Raw genomic sequence first — 24,268 nt, forward strand, 5'->3', positions numbered from 1 at the left:
TCCGAGGCAGCTTCATCACTTCTCTTGAAGACCTTATTACCTTTTTATAGCAGAGGCTGAAGTTTTTCCATTCAGCTGCCCAGTGTATTCTCTCTTCTTTGTGTTTAGGAGATCTTTGCCTTTCTGTAATAGTTAAAAGATTTTTATTATTTTGGAACTCTACTCCTGACCTCAAATCCTCAATTCCTATTCATACATCTGGTTAAACATCACAGAAACATTCTAAAAAGGACCCTCTGACCACTAAAGGGTTACAAGAGCATTGCAAAGTCCCTCTTTCTTTAAACAAAACTTTTTATTCACAGGCTTCCATTGTGGCCATCCTATGCCTCCTTGCTATCTTGATTAATTTATATTCAGGTAAATTTGTAAACCTAACTTTTTTTCTCTAGTATTCTTGAAGTCTTCATTGCTGTCTGCTGGCTAGACATTTCTACAAAAAAATGTCTCAACCATCTGAAACTCAAGGATTGATCACTGACCATATTGCTTTTGCCATCACACTGGCTCTTCCTCTAATTTCCCTGGGATGGCCCCAGGCATTGTCAAGGTCAAAGCCTGAGAGCCATCTCAACCCTTTCTCGCTCTCGTGACATTTTATGAAAGCGAATGTTCGTTTCTTTTCTTTCTCTCTAATGTATTAGCTCTGCTCTGTGGGGTTGGGTTACTTGAGACCCCACATGGAGATCTCTGGCCAGGGAGAGAAAATGGCTTCCACTGCCTCTGCTGTTGGGTCTGGCTAGGTGCATGGTTTCAGGTGAGGGGGAGAGGGACTCTAGCAGGGGCAGGAGGAACCAGGTTCCCCTGCCTTGGCTACTAGTGCTTCCCTGCCTCCGTTTCGACTACCTACATAAAATGCTGGGCCAGATCAAGCAAGTAGGGGACTAGCTAGGTGGCAAGGGGTGCAGGAGAGCTTCCAGCGGTAATTTAAGGAGAGTAGATCTCTTCCCAAGAGGCAGTGTTACAGCTCTTAAGACAGAATCTCTCAGACAATGGAATAATTCCTGCACACTTTTAATTTTGGACAGGCCTCATTTATAGTTTTGAGATGGTTCAGAGTCTTACAACAGGAGCTTCCTATTGGTTTGGCCTGAGGGATTGGGAATACCCCATCTATATATTTGGGGGTGTGGTCATGCTTCTGTCTTGAGCCTATGACATGTGTGGTCACATCTTCATCTGCGGAGGAGGGTCTTGGGGCATGACTATTCTGTCCTGAGACTATATCACATTCTCACCTGTGGAGGAGGGTCTTGGAGTGTGATTGATGCCACACTATGGGGGGCTGTGGGGTGTTGTAGCTTCGTGAGGGTGCCTTGATCTCCTGGGAGACTAGGAAGCTGCCTGCTGTTCCTTAGGGTCCCCAGGGCTCCACTTATCTTGACCAAGAATTAGGGCATCCTTCTTCGCCAAATTGCCCCACACTATTCCTCTGATAGAGACCTATTAACAGTCCCCACTGTTGACCTTCCCATCTCTGGGATCCATTCTCATCCAACTGCAGCTTGAGGCCAAGGACAAATTTACTTCAATTCCATAGTCATTCGTTAATTAAAAATAAATAATAAATATGTAAGTAAACCAACCTCCTAGAAGACTCAAAGAATAAAATAAATAACAGTATAGAGATCGTATATCTTAAACCACCAACTCTAATTGCCAGTGAAAACTCAAGGCACTCTTTTCAAAGCCAGGTTACGACAAAGATATCCATCGTTATAATGAGTTAAAAGAGGGAAACCAATTGTTGCTACCTTGAAAGCTGAGGCAAACTTTACTACAGTATTTTTTGAGTTTTTGAGCAAATGGATATAACCCACTGAAAAATGTTTAGTGTATTGTTAAGTGAAAAAAAATGTGGCTGAAATGACTTTCTACCAATTTCATGAAACAACCTTTTTGAAAGAAGAAAATTTTCACAAGTAAAGAAAGTTAATTCTGTCTTTAACAAGACAGTCATTTCTACATTAACTGGAGTTTGTGTGACTCAAGATGGAGTGTGTTGAGTTCTTACATGAAAGTGAGTAGGGCAGGTCATTAAGCTTTTGCCTGACATGCCAGCCACTCACTTCTTTCATGTCCTCTCCAGATGCACATGATTCTGTCCCAGCTTCACATGGTCCTGGGAAGTACTAGAGCAGTGTTTCTCAACCCTCCTTATGCTGTGGCCTGTTGATACAGTTCTTCATGCTGGAGAAAGTGGAAGTTTACTGGGAAACCCTTGATACAGCTATGTGGAAGTCATCTATGCTGGATGAAGCTTCCTTTGGGTCACCTGTGCCCCAGTATGTAACCTCTTACCCCAGATTTTATAAGCAAGCCATTTACACTCATTGATAGTCTAACCCAGACAGATGAAATCATTACTCTGCTTGATATTGGCTTTGCTATGTAGGATGCTTAGACTTTTGGTCATGACTCCTTATAAAAAAATTAACACAACCTTAGTAATCTTGGTGCACACATTTTTTAATTGAACATCTTTATTTAAAAAAAGATAAATGTACAGATTTTAAAAGCATTTTGCATAAAAGAATATGAATAAATTTTTGTCAGCACTTGACTTTTTAAAGGTTTGATAGTATGCATTAAAATCTTACTAGTTACAATGAGCATAAAGTACATGTAAAACAAGATGTAACCTGGAAATAGTCAAAGTTTTCTTGGTGTGTAAAGATTAAACAATGATTTTTCATCATTTTTTGGCCTTTGTTTTTCTTGAACTTCATATAGTCTGTGAGTTGTTTCTGGGGTGTCCAGAGCTTTCTGGGGATTCTCACTGACTGCATATTATGTCTGTTCTTTTGTGACTGGGTTACCTCACTCAGGATGATATTCTCTAGATGCATCAATTTTCTTAAGAATTTCATAAAGTCATTGTTTCTGATAGTTGAGTAGTACTCAATCATGTAAATATACCACAATTTTTGTATCCATTCATCTACTGATGGACATTCTTTCCAGCTTCTGGCTATTATAAATAGGACTGCTATGAACATTGTGGTGCATGTGTCTTTGTTTAATGTTGGAGCGTCTCTGGAGTATATGCCCAGAAGTGGAATAACTGGGTATTCAGGTAGTACTATGTCCAATTTTCTGAGGAACCATCAGACTGATTTCCAGAGTGGTTGTACCAGTTTACAACCCCACCAACAGTGGAGAAGTGTTCCTCTTTATCCACATCCTCTCCAGCATCTGCTGTCATCTGAATTTTTGATCTTAGCCATTCTCACTGGTGTGAGGTGGAATCTCAGAGTTGTTTTTATTTGCATTTCCCTGATGACTAAGGATGTCAAGCACTTCCTTAGATGCTTCTCAGCCATTCCATATTCCTCAATTGAGAACTTTTTGTTTAGCTCTGTACCCCATTTTTTAATAGGGTTGTTTGATTCTGTGGTGTCAAACTTCTTGAGTTCTTTGTATACCTTGGATATTAGGCCTCTGTCAGATGTGGGGTTGTTAAAGATCTTTTCTTAATCTGTTGGCTACTGTTTTCTTTCTTTCTTTCTTTCTTTCTTTTTTTTTTTGACAGTGTCCTTAGCCCTACAGAAACTTTGCAATCTCATTAAATCCCATTTTTAGATATTTGACTTTAGAGCCTGAGCCATTGGTGTTCTGTTCAGGAAATTTTCTCCTGTGCTTATGTGTTCTAAGGTTTTTCCTAATTTCTCATCTAATAGTTTCAGTGTACCTGGTTTAATGTGGAGATCTTTAACCCACTTGCACTTGAGCTTTGTACAAGTAGATAAGTAAGGGTCTATTTCAATTCTTCTGCATGCTGAGTGCCAGTTGGACCAACACCAATTGTAATGACCATATGTGTAAGGGTTCATTTCTGGATCTTCTATTCTGTTCTATTGATCAACCTTCCTATCTATGTACCTTGCAGTTTAAACACTATTGCCTTGTAATGTAGTTTGGGGTCAGGAATGGTGATTCCTGCAGATGTTATTTTTGTTGTTGAGGTTGGATTTCGATATTCTAGGTTTTTTGTTATTGCAGATGAATTTGCAAATTGCTCTTTCCAACTCTATGAAGAATTGGATTGGACTTTTGATAGGGATTGCATTGAATCAGTATATCGCTTTTGATAAGATGGCCATTTTTACAATGTTGATCCTTCCAATCCATGAGCATGGGAGATCTTTCCATCTTTTGAGATCTTCTTTAATTTTCTTCTTCAGAGATTTGAAGTTCTTGTCATACAGGTCCATCACTTACTTAGTTAGAGTCACATCAAGGTATTTCATATTGTTTGTGACTATTGTGAAGGGTATCTTTTCCCTAATTTCTTTCTCAGCATGTTTGTCCTTGAGTAGAGGAAGACTACTGATTTGTTTGAGTTAATTTTATATCCAGCCACTTTGCTGAACTTGTTTAACAGCTGTAGGAGTTCTCTGGTGGAATTTGTGGGGTCACTTATTGTTGAGTATAGGATTGTTCAGTTTCCATGTATATATGGTCTTTTTGTTGTTTTTATTGTTATTAAAGACTAGCCACTAGTCCATGGTGATCTGATAAGATTCATGGAAGTATTTAAATCTTCTTATATCTATGAAGGCTTGTTTTGTGACTAAATATATCATAATTTTTGAGAAGGTGCTGTGAGGTGCTGAGAAGAAGGTGTATATTTTTGTTTTAGGGTGACATGTTCCATAGATGTCTGTTTTTTCCAATTGATTCATAACCTCTGCTAGTTTCACTGAGTCCTTATTCAGTTTCTGCTTCTATCATGTGTCCAGTGATGAGAGTGGGGTGTTGAAGTCTCCCACTATTATTGTGTGTGGTGCAATGTATGTTTTGAGCTTTAGTAGGGTTTCTTTTATGAATATGAGTAATCTTGTATTTGCATCATATATGTTAAGAATTTAGAATTTATCCTGATAAATTTTCCCTGTAATGAATAAAAAGTGTACTTTCTTATGTTTTTTGATAACTTTTGGTTGAAAATCTACTTCATTTCATATTAGAATAACTACTCCCATTTTTTTCTTGGGATCATTTGCTTGGAAGTTTTTTTCTCAACCTTTTACTCTGAGATAGTGTCTGTCTTTGTCTCTGAGAGGAGTTTTCTGTATGCAGCAATATGCTGGATTCTGTTTATGTTTCCAGTCTGGTAGTCTGTGTCCCTTTATTGGGGAATTGAGTTCATTGATGTTAACAGATATTAAGAAATAGTGGTTGCTCTTTCCTGCTATTTTTGCTTTTAGAGGTAGAATTATGTCCCTGTGTCTTTCTTCTTTTGGTTTTCTTGCTTAGTTATTTTCTTACTTTTTCTAGAATGTAGTTACCCTCTTTGTGTTGGGTTTTTCTATCTATTATTTGTTTCAGTCCCGAATTTGTGGTCAGATATTTAAATTATCTTGTCCTGGAATATCTTGGCCTCTCCATCTCTGGTGATTGAGAGTTTTGTTGGATATAGTAACCTGGGCTGACATTTTTGGTCTCTTAGGGTCTGTATAATGTCTTCCCAAGATCTTCTAGCTTTCATAGTCTCTGTTGGGAAGACAGGTGTAATTCTAATTGGTCTTCCTTTATATGTTACATGACCTTTTTTCCTTACTGATTTTAGTATTCTTTCTTTGTTTTGAACATTTGGCATTTTGACTATTATGTGTTGGGAAGAATTTCTTTTCTGGTCCAATCTATTTGGGGTTCTGTAGGCTTCTTGTATGCTCATGGTCATCTCATTTCATTCTTAAGTGTATAAAAGTTTTCTTCTACAATTTTGTTGAAGATATTTACTGTGCCTCTTAGTTGATATTCTTCGCCCTGTTCTGTTCCTATTATCCTTATGTTTGGTCTTCTCATTGTATCCTGGATCTTCTGGACATTTTGGTTATGAGCTTCTTGGTTTTTGAATCTTCTCTGAATGTATTGTCTATGTTTCAATTTTGTCTTCAGCCCCTATTGTTTTCTGTTGAAGATGCTTGCATCTGTGACTCCTGATTTCTTTTTCAGGTTTTCCATCTCCATGGTTGTCTCTTTCTGTGTTTTCTTTAGTGTTTCTATATCTATTTTCAATTCCTTCATCTTTTTGGTTGAGTTTTCCTATAAGTCTTTGAAGTCTTTGAGTGATTTTTGTGTTTCCTTTTTAAATGCTTCTATTTGTTTATTGTTGTCCTCTTTTATACTTGTTTAGGGGAGTTATTCATTCCCTTCTCAAATATCTCTATCATCATCTTGAGGTATAATTTCAAGTCTGAATCTTTTATTTCTGGGGTGTTTGGCAATCCACTACTTGCTGTGGTGGGAGAGCTGGGTTCTGATGTAGCCAGGTTGTCTTGGTTTCCTTTGCTTAAGTTCTTTTGTTTTCCTCTTGCCATCTTGTTGTCTGTGGTTATATGTGGTCTAGTTGTCAGTTACTGGCACCTGTCACTCTTGTGGATCTGAGGGCCTGTGGGCTCAGGAAGAAAATTGCTTCCTTCTGAGTGTTGTGCTTTTTGTGAGAGAGCAATGAGTTCTGGTGGCAGGTACTCAGTTGTCTTTGTGGGCTCAGGTGGGGGAGCTGTTGCTAGGCTGCTCTGGGAGCTAGAACCTTTGCCCACTGGTTCTGAATACTAAAGGTGGGGATCTGGCTCTTTCTCCAGGCCAAAATGTACCTTTTCCCATCAAATACAGCACTCTCTGCTCACTGAGAACTCATAGTGTGCCCTCCCTGGGCCTTTGTGTCAGGTTCACTTCTGGTCCAGGTGTAAAAGTGCTCATGGAGCTGATATTCCAGAACTGCCTTCCCCAGGCAGATCATGATTCTCTCTGACAGTCATGGCACCGCCTCCAAGCACTCTCTGTGCTCTGGGTACTCCCTGCACAACCTCACTAGGTCTGTGCCCCAGATTACCTGCTGGTCCAGGTGGAAGAGCTTCTTGGAGTCAGGTCAGTCAGCAAAGTTTTTCAGGGCAGGCCGATCCGGATACTTCCTTACTGTGGGCTGGAAAGTCCTCCCCAGGCCTGTGCCCCAGGTTATCTGCTGGCCCAAGTTACAGGGTGCCTGCGCATCTGGTCCACAAACATAGTCTTTCTGGGCAGATCTCACATTTCCCAGCATATCTGGATAGGCCGATCTGGATACTCTTTTACGGCGGGCCTGAAAGTAACCTTTGCTACAAGTACTACCACCCAGAGCTCTCTGTGTTCTGAGTACTTACTGCACAACCTGAATAGATCTGTGTTCCAGGTTACCTGCTGGTCTAGGTAGCAGAGCGCCTGGGCATCTGGTCCACAAACACAGTCTTTCTGGGCAGATCTCGCTCCTTACTTTTCTACATATATTATGATGGATAGTTTCTGTTGTTATATTTTTCACATTCTTTGTATTATTTTGTTTTTATGCTATCCAATGTGCTGTTAAACCATCTAATAACTTTCCTTTCTGAATTCAGATATTGTATTTTTTTCAGATTTGTAATTTCATCAAGCTATTTTTTTTATATTTTCCAAATTACAGAGTATTTCAATATTTCTTAGAAGTGTTGGACTATATTTATAACAGTTGTTTTGATGGTTTTTTTTTGTATTCTATAGTTTATATAAATACTTATTCTGGTTCTATTGCTTTTTCCCTCTGGATTATGGGTTTCTCTTGTCACTTCTTCTCTAATGTAGTAAATTTTAGTTAGAAGCTGGTCAATGTGCTACTATCTTGTTGAATGTGTAGATTTTGCTCTGTCTTTAAGTAGATTGGGATTCAGTGTGCTGGGTTAAATTATTTATATTAGACTTTATTCTTTTGTGGATTTTAGAAAAGTTTTGTGAAGACAAAGCTAGAGCTGTCATTGCCCTAGGACTAGATAACCAACCCCATCTCCCCTCCTTGTGTCTTTGCAGAATGTTTTATGTATTTAGCTTATCCCACCAGTGTTTTAGTGAGATCATATATTCTTTGTTTCTGCCTAGAATTTTGGTTACTTGATATTTCTGTGCTTCCAAGCAAATTCTATTAACATTTTTTCGTAGTTCTGTGAACGATATCACTGATTTTGATATCACTGACTTTTGATGGGGTTTGTGTGAACCTGTAGATTGTTTTTAGTAACATAACCAGTCTTACAATATTAATTCTGCCAGTCAATGAGCATGAGAGTCTTTCAATATTCTTTCATTTTCAGATCTTTGTCTTTCATGCTTTGAAGTTTTTATTGTAGAACTTTTTCAGACCCTTAGATTTATTCTGAAATGTTTGTTGAAAGCTATTGGAACTATGTCCTGCCTTAGTTACTTTTCTGTTGCTGTGATAAGACACCATGACCAAAAGAACTTATAGAAGAAAGAGTATGTTTCGGTCTTGTGTTTTTAGAGGATTAGAGTCACAATGGCTGAGTGGAGGTGGCAGATGGCAAGAACAATAGCCGAGAGTTCACATCTTGAATATGCTTAAGATTTGGCTGAAATTGTTTTCAAAGTCTAAGGATTTTCTGTGAAGTCTTTTAAATATTGGGGTCAGATCATCTAAAAACATGAATAATTTGACTTTTTCCCTTTTCTATTTGTAATCTTTTGTTTCTTTTTCTTTTCTTATTGCTCAAGCGAAGAATTCAATACTTAATAAGATTGAAAAGAATGGGTACTTCAACTCATTCCTGATTTTAGAGGTAATGTTTCAAGTTTTCCCTGGTTCATATAATGTTGACTATAGCTTTGTTGTATAAGGTCTTTATTATGCTGAGATAAATTCATTTTTTTCTTCAAGACTTTATTATAAACTGATGTACTTTATCAAAGGCCTTTCTTACATTCATTGAGATGGCAGATAATTTATGTCCATGGGTTTATTTGTATGCTGTATTACATTTATTGATTTGTGTGTATCTAAACATCATTGTATTCCTAAGATAAAACCTACTTGATCATAGTGCATATATAGCCTTTTAAATGTGTTTTATTTGCATCTATTTTGTAGAAAAATTGGCATATAATGTTATTTTTCTGTTTCATATTTACTTGGTTTTAGACTGGACAGCCTATGTGAGAAAATATGGTATTGAAGTTATTCAGAGTTTTCGTCCTTTTATGTCTGTTAGTTTTTGTTGTTATGAAATTGAGAACCTCAATATCCAATGCATATATATTTACAATTATTATATCTTCTTGAAGAATTGTTCTCTTCAGTACATAATGCTCTCAATCTCTTAATACTAATTTTAGATTGACATCTATTTCAGCAAATATAAGGATAACTATGTCTAATCATTTTCAGCTTCTATTTGCTTAATATATTTAAATAGGCTCTAATAATTTAACTATTAATTCCTGACAGTCTTTGCAAGTGAGGTGTATTTCTTGATAACAGATAGTTGGATCTTCAAAAAAATGTAGTCAGCCAATCTGCATTTTCTAGTGGCATATTTATGACCATTCACTTTCAAGGTGTGTGGTGCGTGTGTGATTCTTTGTTGAGGTCAGTGGTCAACTCAAAGTATTGTTGTGAGACAGGATATCTCACTGTGACCTTAGCCTGAAGAGTTAGGTTAGGCTGGCTAGCCACTCAGTCCCAGAGATTCACCTGCTTCTACCTTACACACAGGAATTATGAGCATGTGCCACCATACTTGGATCATTTTGTGGGTGCAAGGTATCAAACTAATTGATACCCATTAAGGCCATCCTCTGCTACATATGCAGTTAGACCCATGGTTCACTCCATGTGTACTCTTTGGTTGGTAGTTTAGTGCCTGGGAGCTTGGGGGCATCTGGCTGGTTGGTATTGTTGTTCTTCCTATGGGGTTGCAAACCCCTTTAGCTTCAGTCCTTTCTCTAGTTTTCTTGTCTATGGTACTATCTTCTATACCTGCATTTCCAATTCATCTCCTATATGTTGATAACTTTCTTCTCTGGGTCCTGAATTGATCTCATTATTTTGTTCACCTGCTTGTTTACATCTCCTTTGACATTATTGATAGCTTTTAGAAATAAATTTATAAATTCTTCACCTGATATTTTACCCATGTTAGTATCCTTAGATATATGGGAAATACTGAAATAATGAAGTGAGTTATTTTAAGTTCAGTGTGTGTTTCTGATATAAAATAAAATCACTGATTTTTCAGTACATTTCCTACATGAGCAGTGTTTCATGACTTTCTAAAGTTACTTAGGTTCTTATTTTTAAGTTAGAGTATATGACTATTTTGGAGGCTGCCATCATCATCATCATCATCATCATCATCATCATCATCATCATCATTATTATTATTATTATTATTATTATTATTATTATTATTATTATACTGAAGGTCTAACCTAGGGCCTGAGGATCTAAACGGTTAGCAAGTGTTCTACTGCTGCCCCAACCCAGCACAGTCAGGAGAGCAATGGGTGCATGCATGCCACTGAATTGCTCACCTCTTCTCCACATTTGCTCAGCAAAGGATTCCAGTCAGGAAGTGGTGCTGCCTACAATAGGCTGGTCTTGTTACATCTGTTAACTTAGTAATCAAGAAATCCTACCCCCTCACCCTAGCACATGTCCTGAACTCATCACCCAGATGGTTTTCAGTTTTATTAATGATCTACACTAACCATGACAATTATGCATAAGTATAATTGCTATTTCACATATGCACAAATATAAAGTTCCATTTCATGCATTAAAACTCTTTTAAGGAAACCATTTTAAAATGAAATAGAACTGTCCGGCTGGAGTATGTGAATAGTAAATTCTTCTAAAGGTTTCTTTAAAGGTTTTAAAACCAAATGTGAAGGCTAACATTAAGACTGATAAAAGTTTAATAAAGTTGGTTCCTGTAACCCTGAATAAATACATTCTTCCTCCTACACCTCCCTTTACTCCCACAAGGTTGTTTTTTCTTTTCTGCCACTCACATACACATTCGTTGCTTATGAAGCAACAAAAGCCAGTGGTTCCCAAACCTGGCTGGTGATTAGAATCACCCAGGGAGCTATAAAAAATACCATGGCCTGGGTCTCACCCCCAGAGATTTCAATTAAATTGGATTTAGAGCCACTATATTAAGCAATTCAACTCACCAGGCTAGAATTTTATACAAAACATTCAATTATGCAAAGTACATCTCTCTATAATACATCTTCACATCTCCTCTATCTCCCATCTTCCTTTTGGAGTCTGTAATTTGGGCAGACTTTTCACAGGCTTCACCTTTGCTCCAATTCCCATGAACTAATTGTGTAAACTTGAAGGAGTTACTTAATTTTGATATTGCATTTTTTATCTGTGAAACAAATTATAATCCCACCATATTTTGCAGAGCTATTATGAGCATCAAATTAAATTATACATGTGAGTAAAACACAAAGCAATTTACTAACACTATTATGAGTCTTCCTGCTCAAGATCATCATATGCTGTTTGGATTATATCCACATGTGCTTTTGTGTATTAGGATTGCTGCAATTTCCTGTTTTTCCTTCTCTTTTTAATGTGTGCTTATATAACTGAACTCTTGACTCAATGAAGACAAATTGGGAGCAAGAGGCAAAACTTACATTTCTTTAATGTATTTTACTTTTCTCATATCCAAAGACATTGTAAGAAATTAAGAAAGCAGAAATAAAATCTACAATTTAATTTTTTTCTTCTAATACAAGATATTAATTAAGAGTTTTTTTCTTCTCACCTACAAACAATATATAACCTGTAGAATATATATCTAGGAGAATGTATATTTAAATTTTATTTTATATGTATAAATACTTGTCATGTATGTATGTGTGTGCACTATACCTGTCTGTGCCTGGTGCCCATAGAAGTCAAAAGAGGTCTTTGGATCCCCTGGAGCTGGAGTTACAGATGCTTATGAATATCTGTAACTGTGTGGGTACCTGGAATTGAACCCAAGTCCTCTGCAAGAACAACAAGTGATTTTAGTCACTGAGTAATCTCTCCATTTTAGGGGATTATTTTTGACATAGTGCTCTTTGATCTTTGCCACCAGCACTCTCACTTTGATAGTTCAGCCCACTGACTCTTGTTTCAGTGTTTGAGGAAAGGGAAGTATCAGTATCTAAAGTAGAAGTAACCAAGTCTTTCTATTCTAATTAATTTTTATCTTAATTAAAAATAGCTATGCACATTTATGGACTGATATCATGAGATTCCAGTATATACTGCATATGGTCATCAGTTGAGGCTTATTGGTGTATCTATCACATTAGACACATAATTTCTTTGTTTGGGGAATGTTCAAAGTTCTTTCTACTAATGTATTAGTCATGGTTCTCTAGTCACAGAACTTATGAGTAGTCTCTATATAGTAAGGAAATTTGTTGATGACTTACATACAATCTGTAGTCTAATTCCCCAACAATGGTCAGCAGCAGCTATGAATGGAAGTCTAAGGATATAGCAGTTGCTCAATCCCACAAGGTGGGCAGCTAAAGCAGAGATAATCTTCCTTCTTCCAACGTCCTTACGTAGGTCTCCAGCAGAAGGTGTGGCCAAGATTAAAGGTGTGTATCACCTTTTCTGGATGTGGGATTTGCTTTGTGCCAGATGACCTTGAACTCAGAGATCTCCTTGTCTTAGTCTCCTGGGATTCATAGCCACTATACCTCTACATCTCCATGCCAAGATTCAGGTTGTATCTCCCAGCCTCAAGATCAGGATCACAGATGCACCTTCTAATTCTGGATTGTGGTTCATCCCAGATATAGTCAAGTTGACAACCAGGAATAAATAGCCACTAAAACTGGTGATTATGGTATGATCCTTTAACTGTTACCAACCATAGCAGAGGCCATCATGCTGTATGTTAGAAATTATTCTTCATAGTCAATGTAGAAGTTATTCTTTCACAACATTATCAACCAACCAAACCCTCCAAAACTTCCATGGACTAAAACATCAACCTTTGTGCACACATTGAGAGACCTATTGATCCAGTTGTATATGTAGCTGAGGGTAGCGGTGGGTGTCTGGCATCAATGTGAGAGGAGGCTTTTGTTCCAGGGAGGGCATGTTTTCCCAATGTAGGGGAATGCCTAGGTAATGGGTTGGAGAGGGTGATTAGGAGGGAGTATATTTTTGTGAAGGCAAAGGGGGGGGGATGGGAACAGGGCCAGGGGTGGTGTGGGGGAGGGATAACATCTCAAATGTAAATACAAAGTATCTAATAACAAAATGGAAAAAAGAGAAGGTATTTTTTCTACTTAACTAGACTTTCTACACTTTAAGTACTCTTTGTCAACCATACATCCCCTCACATCTGTGTTCTAGTTCTTGGCCATCAATGTTTTGGCTTCCACACAGAAGTAGAAATAGGCCTGTTCTTTATCTGGCTTATTTCACTTAATCTAATGTTCTCTGGTTCCACACATTTCACCATACACAATGGGATTTTAATTCTCTTTAACTTCTTCTATATAAGTATGTCCAGTTTTCTAGGATCATCTGTTGAAGAGGCTTTCACTTTTCAATATGTGATCCTACTATGATTTTTGTTGAAAATAAGTTGTCTATAAAGATGAATTCATCTTCTGATTTTTATCAGGTTCCACTGATTTGTATGTCTGCTTTATATGCCATGCCTTGCCATTTTTTTCTACTAATTTACTGCATGTTTTGAAGTTAAGTTTAATAATCTCTCCAAATTTGCTATTTTTTGCTCACTATCGATGTGGCATTTAGGGCCATTTGTGTTCCATACCAGTGTCAGTAGTATTTTTTTCATTTTTTGCAAAGAATGCAATGGGGATTTTGACAGTAAAAACACACTGATAGTTCAAGAATGTTAATATTAGTAAAGCACCATCCTCCAGTGATGGTATTTGGCTGATATACAATATGTCAACATCGTTGAACAAAGTATGTGTGTGTGGTTTTGTCATGACAAGGTTGTCATCCTTTTGAGATGTCTGTAAATAACACTTTGGGTGTATTCAATAATGTTAGTTCTCCCAGTTCATAAATAGTGGACATCATTTGTGTGTGTGTGTGTGTGTGTGTGTGTGTGTGTGTGTTGATTCTTTATCCTGCAACCTTACTAAATTCATCTATCAATTATAATGATTTCTAGTGAAAACTTTGTGTTTTTCTCTCTATATAAAATCACGTCACATATAAATTATTTGAAAACCTCTTTTTCCTGTTTTGGGTGTCTTTTATTTCTTCAGCATGTATTACTGTTCAGGCTGAGACTTCCAATATTGAATAAGAATGTTAAGCATGAACATTTTTTTCTTGTTCCCACTCTTAGAACAAATGATTTCAGATTCTTACAACTGGACATTATATAGCTGATTTGTTTGTCATATGTAGATATTACTGTGTCAATGTATATCCTTAGCTCATTTCCTAGTGGTTTCTCATGGTAGAATGTTAAATTTAACCATTTTATTTATTGAAGCATAGTTTTACACCTTAACTCTGGTGACACACTGTTACAGTTATTAATTTGTGTTCCCTGGACTAAGTTCCACTTAATCATGACCTGCAGTCTTTTTTATATGCCATTTCATTTTTATTTGCTTGTTTTATTGAGAACTTTTACATCTAGGTTCCTCAGGGATACTGGTCTATATATCCTTTTCTTGTGTCTTTGTATAGCTTTAGAATCGGTGTGGCCTGGTTTTGCAGAAAGAGACTGGAAAGGTTGTTTCCTTTTCAATTACTGTGCTGATCCAACTTTTGGGTCCATGTGACCAAACACCCAAGAAAAGTAACTTAAGGGAGAGGGTTAGTGTATCATAGCTGGGATGGTGTGATGGAGTGAAACAGTACATATCTTGGTGGTCAGTAAACATAGGATAGGGGGCTATTCTTAGTTGTCAACTTAACTACATCTGCAATGAACTACAATGCAGAAATGGGGGGGCACCCGTGATCCATATCTTGAGGCTGGAAGACACAGGCTCCTGATCCAGATCTTGGCATGAGACAACACACACTTTTGAATCAGATCTTGAGTCATAGTGGCCATGAGAAGCTTAGGCCCAGGCATGCCTTTAATTCCAGGAAACTGAGGTAAGCAGATCAATGGGTTGAAGGCCAGCCTCAGACAGCAATTCCAAATCCAGGCATAGTGGTACAAACATTTAATCTGGGCCAAACCTTCTGCCGGATGCCTACATAAGGATGATGGGAGAAGGAAGACTCGTTCTTCTTTGCCTGCTTTCAGTTAAGTTGCCAGCACGTTTATTGGAACCTACTTCTTCAGGATTTCAGCTCATACAGAAGACCATCGGACACTACTAGCCTCATAGGACTGTGCAACTAGATTCTTGGACTTCCCACTCACAGCTGCTCATTGTTGGGTTAGTTAGACTGCAGACTTCCCAGTCACTGTTGCCAAATGCTGGGTGAGTTGGAAGTCATTACAATACATTACCTTAACATATAGAGACATTCCATGAGTTCTGTGACTCTAGAAAACTCTGACTAATACATCTCAATCCAGAGGCTCCACATCTCAATGACATCATGATGTCATGATGACTCCATCAGTGGATTACTGAGTAGGTCGGCACCCTGTGGATCTAGTTGACTCTAGAAATACCCCACAGACACTCAGGCACATCCTTTCCAACCAAGGTGATAAGTCATCCAAGTACTATGGGACAGTTTAAAGTGAACCAGCATGAATTCTTCTTTAAGCAATGTTTGGTAAAGTTCAGCTTTGAAATCACCCAGCTCTAGGCTTTTATGTTGTTGTTGCTGGAGGCATTTTATTACCAGCTCTATATCATTATTTGTTAGTAGGCAGTCTAGCTTTTTTACATCCTCATGGTCCTGCCAGTCAGATATACCCAGAAATGTATTCATTTCACCAAAGTTTTCCAACATGGAAGATATGCACTTTCTCTTGAGGTAGAATTGAAGTAGAAAAGACCAGATACTGATTTATTGATTTGCTTAAAGCACTGCTTGCACTGCCTATATGCAAGCAGGATTTCACTTCCTACCTGAAACAGAATAATCTGGAGAAATAGCTGAGACAATGGGCTGTTGCCCTTAACAACCCGCTGACTGCCCCATGAGCTTCTGTAAGATCTTGCTTTCTTGACCACCACAACTTGCAGTTTTAAAATATAAAATGGGAATAGAAACTGGACCCAGGATTAAGGCCTTTCAGGCTATTCTGGCTTTGGCCCACTAATGCCATATCCTCTCTTCAACTCTCATTGCTGTCCAGGAAGAGTCCCAGAAAGACTCCTAACAGTTCATTAATGATCTTTTTCTTCCATAACATCAATGAGCTGTGTGCTTTTTCATCTCTGATTTTGTTTATTTAGGTTTTCTCTCTTTTTAATCTATGTTTCTCTAAAGGAACATGTTAGCTTTGGGTATATCTGATTACAGATGTGAGGTGACAAACACTCTGTGTGAGGAATATGTCACTCATGAGCCCATGTGTTAGGGCTTGTTGGAGTCTGGCTGAGGTGCTTACCTCACACTGGGACTAGGGCCTGTGAGTGCCTCAGGGATTTTCAAGAGCAAATGGATGAGTGTCTGAAGGAGGAGGGAGACTGGCCTTTTGAAAGAGGTTGGCCTCAAGAGACAGAATAAAAGATGCTTTGTGATAAGCTCCTTCTCTATAAGGCCCCTGTATTTCCATGCCCTCTAGCATCTCTGCTACACTCTGTTTTAAACTCTCTTGTGAAGTATGATCCACTCTCTCACATCCCATTTTCTTTTTGTTGTGGAGGAAAGCACTCTAGATACCTGTGGTCAGCCACCTTGCTGATATCACTCAGCCTTTGTTATTATTGATGTGTTTATAAAAAGATAAACAAAAAATATGTCCTGGGTTTCGGCACCAATGTTATTAAAAGGATAAAGAGAGTGGAGAGTGTGTGTGTGGGGGTGTATCCCTTCCCCCTGAGGGACCAGCCACATGACAACAGTATGGTATAGAATAGAGTTTATTCTGGGCATGGGAATGGGGGTTAAGAGGGTAGTAGAAGCAGAGGGGGGTAGGGGAGGGGAAAGGAAGAGGAGAGGAGAAGGGAGGAGAGGAGAGAAGAGGAGAGGAGGAGAGGAGAGGAGAGGAGAGGGGAGGGGAGGGGAGAGGGGAGGGGAGGGGAGGGGAGGGGAGGAGAGGAAGAGGAGAAGAGAGGGGAGGAGAGGAGAGGAGAGGAGAGGAGAGGAGAAGAGGCCAGCCATAAGCATGGGGGAAGGGGAGGGACATAGGGGTAAGAACAAAAGAAACAAGAACAAGAGCATGAGGGCAAGAGAAGAGAGTGAGAAGGCAGCAAATATCGTTCTAGGTAACTGTAGGAGGAACATGCCTGGATGTTGCCAGGTAACTGTGGGGAGGGTTTTGGACAGCATCCTAACAATTATAGTGTCTAGAAGTCTAACCCCAGAGGGGGCTAAAGGATCTGCATAATGAATAAAATACCTGCCAGACCCATAGAGGACATGGAGTTTACCCATCTCTGGGCAAGAAGAGTGATTTGTGTGGTTAGAAAAGTGGTGAACAGAGAGTACATGGTGCTATGTGCTGGCAATGCTCCAAAGAGAGGCTGTGTACCAGCTTCCAGGATGATGAACAAGCTTGAAAAACTCCCAGCACTGCAAACATGACCAGAGAAACACAGATGGCAGTGGGGCCTGAAGAAACTTTCATGCTGGGATGGAGACATTCTCCATGGAAACATGTGAACCCATAACCAAAGAAGGAGTTTCCCTGTAATTCTCCAGGCCTTGCTATTGTATATAATTCCAAAACCATTCACAACAGCCACCATTTACCAGGAATAAGCTAATAAAGGCTGAGATCAATGTATCTTAATGACCCAGGAACCAATGGAAATAAAATTGTCTGAGGAACCAATGAATATGCTGTTTCTTATACTTGGGAATGCAGGCATAGATTTGTAGTCATATGTATATGTATGTGTATGTGTATGTGTATATGTATATGTATGTATCTTGTATTTCACATGCCGAAATTCATGCTATTTTTTTCTAAGAATTAGGTTATATTTTTCTCTCTTCTCTAAAAAGAAAAATGCCCAGAAATCACCTTGGCACCCCTGTGAGTACCTGTGCTATCCAGAGGCTCCTAGTGTCAGAAATAAAGAAAATTCTACCCTTAAAGATATCAAAAAGCCATGTCATGAAGAGAGTACATACACCTTGTTGAATGATGTCAAAACACACTATGTGTCAACCAAATAACATGTCGCTGAAGGCTGATATACAAATTCTAACAGTCTTACCTTGCACTGTCAGTATGGTTTTGCCTTCCTTTTCTTCTTTCTTTTTTTTATTTTGCTGGTATAGGGGTTGATAGACAGTTTTATGGTACATTAAGAATTATAAAACTAATGGTATCTTAGTAATGATGACAAAGTGGCAAGATGAGAGTGCTAGATAGGAATCTTCACAGCAAGGCACGGCTGGGATGTTTCCAATGACTCTTAAAAAGGAAGCAATCCAGGGCTCCTCATGTGTAGCCTGGAGCAGACACCCTCTGGGAGACATGAGCTTCTAATTCCCAAGAGAAGGAAGATAAAAATTGTCAAATAAATGAGGACAGCCACTGAAAAGGAAAGCTGCTTGGAGCAGATAATTGCATCTTATCCGTCCTCCCATCCTTCCTCCTCTGCGTTCTTCCTGTCAGCAATGCAGCTGAGATGTCTATTAATAGATGCCAATCTGTGACACAGGAGCAGCTGTTGTGCAACACTGGGGACAGAGCTACCTGGTAAAACGTCGAGCTAGAAGACGGAAGAGGTTTGAGTTCTTGTTAAGTCTCCTAAGCATTATTTTTAGGGACAGCTCACCTTCTCATTGGGAGAGAGATAGATAATCCATCTTAAATCCCAATGATTAAGATTTTGAAACCAAATCCCTCCCCAGTCAAATGGAAGAGCAGAGCTATGATTACCTAATATTTTACCCACAGTAAACTTGCAAGTAGATCATCGTTAGTGATGGTGGAGATAAAGCCTCTTGCTGGAAGGTTCTTGTGGTAATTATGAAAACTTTTGGCCAAGCCCTTATCAGATCTGGTTGTATTATCCCTGTCTACCTTTAAGATGAGGGTTTTGCAAAGCTCCTGCCAGGACTTGTACTGATCCATCAGGGGCTTGCCTTTGCTTTCTACCTGAACTATTAAGATGATCTTCTTTCCCCAAGGACTTTTTGTAAACATCTTTTGAAGGCTCTATTTTGGGAGCATTAAGTAATATATGACACTGTACATACCCACACAATCAGTCACACAGAGAGCACAAGGGGCATCCAGTGAGAAAACCAGTAATTGACAGTGCCACCTTTCCTACCCTCTATTCCTCAAAACTTAAGGTTTTACCTTCCAGGAATGATAAAAAAAATTTGTGATATTTCCTAGCCATTTCCTTTTGAGAATGTTCCAGTCTCATTTCTTTTAATGAATCCTGTGGGCTTTTTTGTTTGTTTGCTTTGAGTTCTTTATAAATTTTGGATATTAATCCTATGTTAGATATATAGCTGGCAACAATTCTTTTGCATTGTGGACTTTCTCTTTACTCAATTTATTCTTTCTGTGTCCCTTCCTCCCTCCCTTCCTCCCTCCTTCCTTTCCTCCCTCCTTTTCTTCTTTTCTTTGAGTAGGCCTGACTGTCCCGAAACTCACTCTGTAGACCAGGCTGGCCTCAAATTCAGGTCTGCCTGCCTCTGCCTTCTAAGTGCCGGAATTAAAGGTGTGGACTACCATTGACTGATGAATGTTTCTTCAGCTGTGAAGAGGCTTCTCAAGTTCATAAAATCCCACTTGTGCGTTGTTGGCCTTAACTCTTGGGCAAACTGAGTTCCACTGAGGAATTTCTTTCTTACACCGTATTACGCATAGCACAGTCTGTTTCTTTCCAGCAGCCCCAGGTTCCATGTTCAAGCCTTTGATCCCTGTAAAGTTAGTTTTTGTGCAAGGTTATAGATACTGTTGCAATTTCATTCTTCTTTTATGTAGATATTTAGTTTCCCCACAACCATTTATTGAAGTAGCTTTTTTTCCTCCAGCTAATATTTTTTTGCATATTTAAAAAAATTAAGTAGGTGAAATTTCTTACACTCACATTTGGGTTTTAATCATTGGTTTTCATCTCTCTTTTTTGTGCCACACTATATTATTTTTAACACTACGGCTCTGTAATTATAATCCCTCCGGCATTGTTCTTTTTGTTTTGTTTTTGTTTCATTTTGTTTTAGGACTATTTCGGATATACAAGATCATTTTTGGGTTTCATGTGAATTTTAGAATAATATTTTCTATTTCTGTGAAGAATAAGATGGAAGTTTTGGTTGACACTGTATTGAATCTGTAAACAGCTTTCTGTGCAAGCACAGGCTTTCCATTTTCTAAGGTGTTTCTCCATCTGTCTCAGAGGCTTAATAGTTTTACTGTAGCAGTCCTTCACTTCCTCAATGAGGTTGATTTCTAATTTTTTTGAGGCTGTTATGTCGTCAGAAATCTGTGCATTATCTCCTTCTCTGTGTGTTTGCTGTTGATGTGTAGAAAATCTATGGATTTGTTCAGGTTGTTTCTGTATCCTGCTATGTTTCTGAATTTGTCATTTCTGGAGGTGTTTTGGTAGGTATTTTGCAATCTCTCATCTCATCTGCAAACGGGGAGAATATCCCTTTTATGTATCTCTTTAATATCCTTCTCATGTCTTATTGCTCTAGCCAGTACCCAGCACAGTATTTTTTTTTTTTGGGGGGGGGGGGAGTGAAACTACCGGCTGCACCTGTCTCCTTCCTGACTCAGGGAGATTGCTTCAATCTTTTCTCCATTCTAAATTTTAAAATGATGTTTCCTGTGGGGTTTCTTGTATTGTGAACCATGCATCTTTTATTGTGTGTATATATGTGGGTTTTTTTATTTTAATTTTTAAAATTCACTTTATATCTTCATCACATCTCCCTTCTTTCCTCTTCCTAGTTTCATCCTTACGAATCCCTCCTACAATTGTACCTCTCCTTTTTCTCAGAGAATGGGGAGACCCCCTCAGATACCAGCTCACCCTGAGACATCTAGTCCGGACACGACTAGGCACATCCTCTCTTACTAAGGCCCAACCAGGCAGTCCAGGTAGGGGAAAGGGAATTAATAGGAGGGAACAGAGATAGATACAGCCCCTGCTCCACTTGTTATGTGGGTTTCTATTATTGTGGTGAGGGGTGTTCTTTCTATCCCTATATTTTAAAGATTTTATCATGATAAGTTCAGTTTTGTCAAAGGCTTTTTATTCACCTATTCAGATGATCATGCAATTTTTTTATCTTTAAGTCTATTTATGAGATTTATTCCATTTATTGACTTGTATATGGTGAACCATGCCTGCATTTCATAGATAAAGCCAATGTGGTCATTTGGTATATAATTGCTTTTATGTGTGCTCATATTCTGCTTGTAAGTATCCTATTGAGTGTCTATGTTCATTAGGGATGTTGCGCTGTAGTTTTATTTCTTGTTCTTTGAGTCTTTACTTGGTTTTAGTGTTAGAGTGATAGTTGCTTTGTGGAAGAAGTTTGGGGATGCTATTTCTATTCATATTCATAGTTTAAGAAATATTGACTGTATATATATATTTTTGAATGTCTGGTATAATTCTGCTATAAAGCCATCTAGCCTTGGAAGGTTTTTTTAAGCTGGAGGGCTTTTTATTAAAATTTTTATCTCATCATTTATATTTATTTTTTTCCTTTTTCCATTTTAGTTATGATTGTTTAGCTGAATCCACAAAATTATTCTTTTCTGTTTTATTTTACTTTTTTCACTTAATAAATACATTTTAAGTTTTCCGGTATAACATTCTGAATTGCTTTGGTATCTGTTATAAGGTTTTCTTGTTTACTTTGGCTTTTGTTCCCTTGGGTACTCTTTTTCTTTCTTTTGTTTAATTGGGCAAGAGTCTATCAATCTTGTTCATCTTTTCAAAGAAGCAGCTCTTAGGTTGGTTGATTCTTTGTGCTATTTTTTGTTTGTTTCTTTGTTTGTATTTTATTGATTTCTGCTCCAAATTTTATCATTTCTTGACATCAACTGGTTTGGATTTGGTTTGTTCTTGGTTTCCCAAATGTTACGCTGCATAATTAAGCCATTTATTTGTGCTCTTTCAGATTTTTAAACTTTCTCTCATAGGACTGCTATCAATTGTTCCAGAGGTTTGTTGTGTTGTTTTTTCATTTTTATTTAGCTCCAGAAAATTCTTTTGTTCCTTTCTTGATATTTTTTCTCTGACCTATTTAATCATCACTTGGTAATGAACTGTTTGGTCTCCATCAGGTTGTGTATTTGCTAGAAACTTATGTAATTTTAAAGTTTTATTGCATTGTGCCAGATAATGTACAGGAGTGATTTCATATTTTTTTTAATTTGCAAAGATTTGTTTTGTGGCCTGGGATGCTTTTCTATTTTTAGAAAATAAAATGTGTACCCTTTACCATTTTGATTTTATGTGCTGTAGCCATTTCTTAAGTTTATTGATATATGATGGCAATTAATTCTTAGTGTTTCTTTGTTTAATTTTTCCCCAGATGCCTTGTCTATTAAAGAAAGTGGTTTATTAAAATCAGCCACTATTGATGGACTGATGTTAATTCATGTCTTTAAATCCTATAGTACATTTTTAATGAATTTGGGTGCTCTAGAGTTTGGTGCATATATGTTTAGGATAATTATGCATTCTTCTTAACCTCTCCCTGACTAAAGTAAAATGTCCCTCTTTATCTCTTCTGATTAATTTTAGTTTTAAGTTTATTTTGTCTGATATTAGAATAATAGTGCTGGCTTGTTTCCTGGTCCCATTTACTTGCTGTACTTTTTCCATTCTTTTATTCTAAAGCAGTAGGTTTCAACTTGGCTTAGATGGAATGAAGTCAGTTAGCCATAGTAGAATGAATTGCATCATGGGTCTTCTTATCTATGCTTGTGGTATGGAGGTATATCTGATGGATTTGAAAGGTTGAATGTAGCAAGGGAGGGACTATGGGTTCAGGGTTGTTAGGTATGATCCTCTCATAAGTCAAGACATTGTTGACAGTGCAGGCAAAGTGTAGCCAGAATATGACAGAGAACTGGAATTGAGACCAGAGATCTATCGGGTTTGGTAGGATGAGTGGACAGAGATGGGTGGAGAGAATTACTAGGTTAGACCTAGAGAAGGATGGGGGAGATATGGCAAGGCAGATAAGTTGGATGGGAAGGTAAAGAGGGGACATGTGGTTGTTGGTCCTGGTGAAAGTCTCATACTTCATTTTTTATAGAAAAAGATGTTTTTCAAGTTTAGCAAGTCCCATGATTCTTATTACTATATTTTCAGATGAACATGGTCTCTGTGTATATATAAAACATGATAAGCACTTTGTAATTATCTCTTGAAGAAACAAAAATATCCAATTAGATTGGAATGCATCCAGAATTGGTGCCTTCTGAATTGGCTCATGATAGTTAACAGATCTGGTGTGTCTTGGGATACATAATTGGCATATGTAGAATTATCATAGTCTCAGAGATGATTACTGGCTTTGTTTTGATGTCCTTTAATTTCACATTTGTTTCAACTCCTTTACCAGACTCATATGTTTATCTCCTCTGCATCTGTTCTCAGAATATTAGTGTTTAGCACAGAAACAGTATCAATAAACCTCAGTTGTTACTAAGATTGCCAAATAGCAAACAAGTAGTCAATTGGCCAAAAAATTGTTACTCTAATTTTAAATTTTTAAAAAAGTTCTTTTCAAATAAATCTTGGGAAAGCTGAGTTCTTAATTTGGGAAGATGTGATATTTGTTTTTACTTATCTGATTTTTGTTTGTTTTGCTTGGGATTTTTTGCTTGTTTGTTTTGTTTTGTTTTTGAGACAGAATCTATGTAGCCTTGACTGTCATGGAGCTCACTGTGTAGACCAGGGCAGTCTAAAATTCTCAGAGATCTACCTGTATCTAACTTCCTAGGACTAGGATTAAAGGGCTGAGTTATTACTCCCAACTTTCTTTGTTTTGTTTCACTGTACAGCACGTTCAGGCTGGTGCCGAGAGCCTGAAGAACTTCCTGAGAGCTGCTGGTTTCCCATTGGATCCTGAAGAAGCTGGATCTGGCGTCAGAGGGACAGTAGAGCAGCAATAGGTAGACATCCTCACCAGAAGGAAGCAAAGGCAGGCAGACAAGTAGCCTTCTTTAACCTTGGATATTAATTTTAAACCTAGCTGAGTGTCAAGAGCTCCTGACCTCCTTGGGGCATGATCTTTTTCCCCAGTTTATTGATCTGGAAATGCCCTCATGGACCTACACAGACAAATGTCTCTTAGTTTCCACATCCCACTGAGTTGACAACCAAGATTAACCATCACAAAGATGAAAAA

This window comes from Micromys minutus (genome assembly GCF_963924665.1).
Source record: "Micromys minutus genome assembly, chromosome: 1".
Classification (NCBI taxonomy): domain Eukaryota; kingdom Metazoa; phylum Chordata; class Mammalia; order Rodentia; family Muridae; genus Micromys; species Micromys minutus.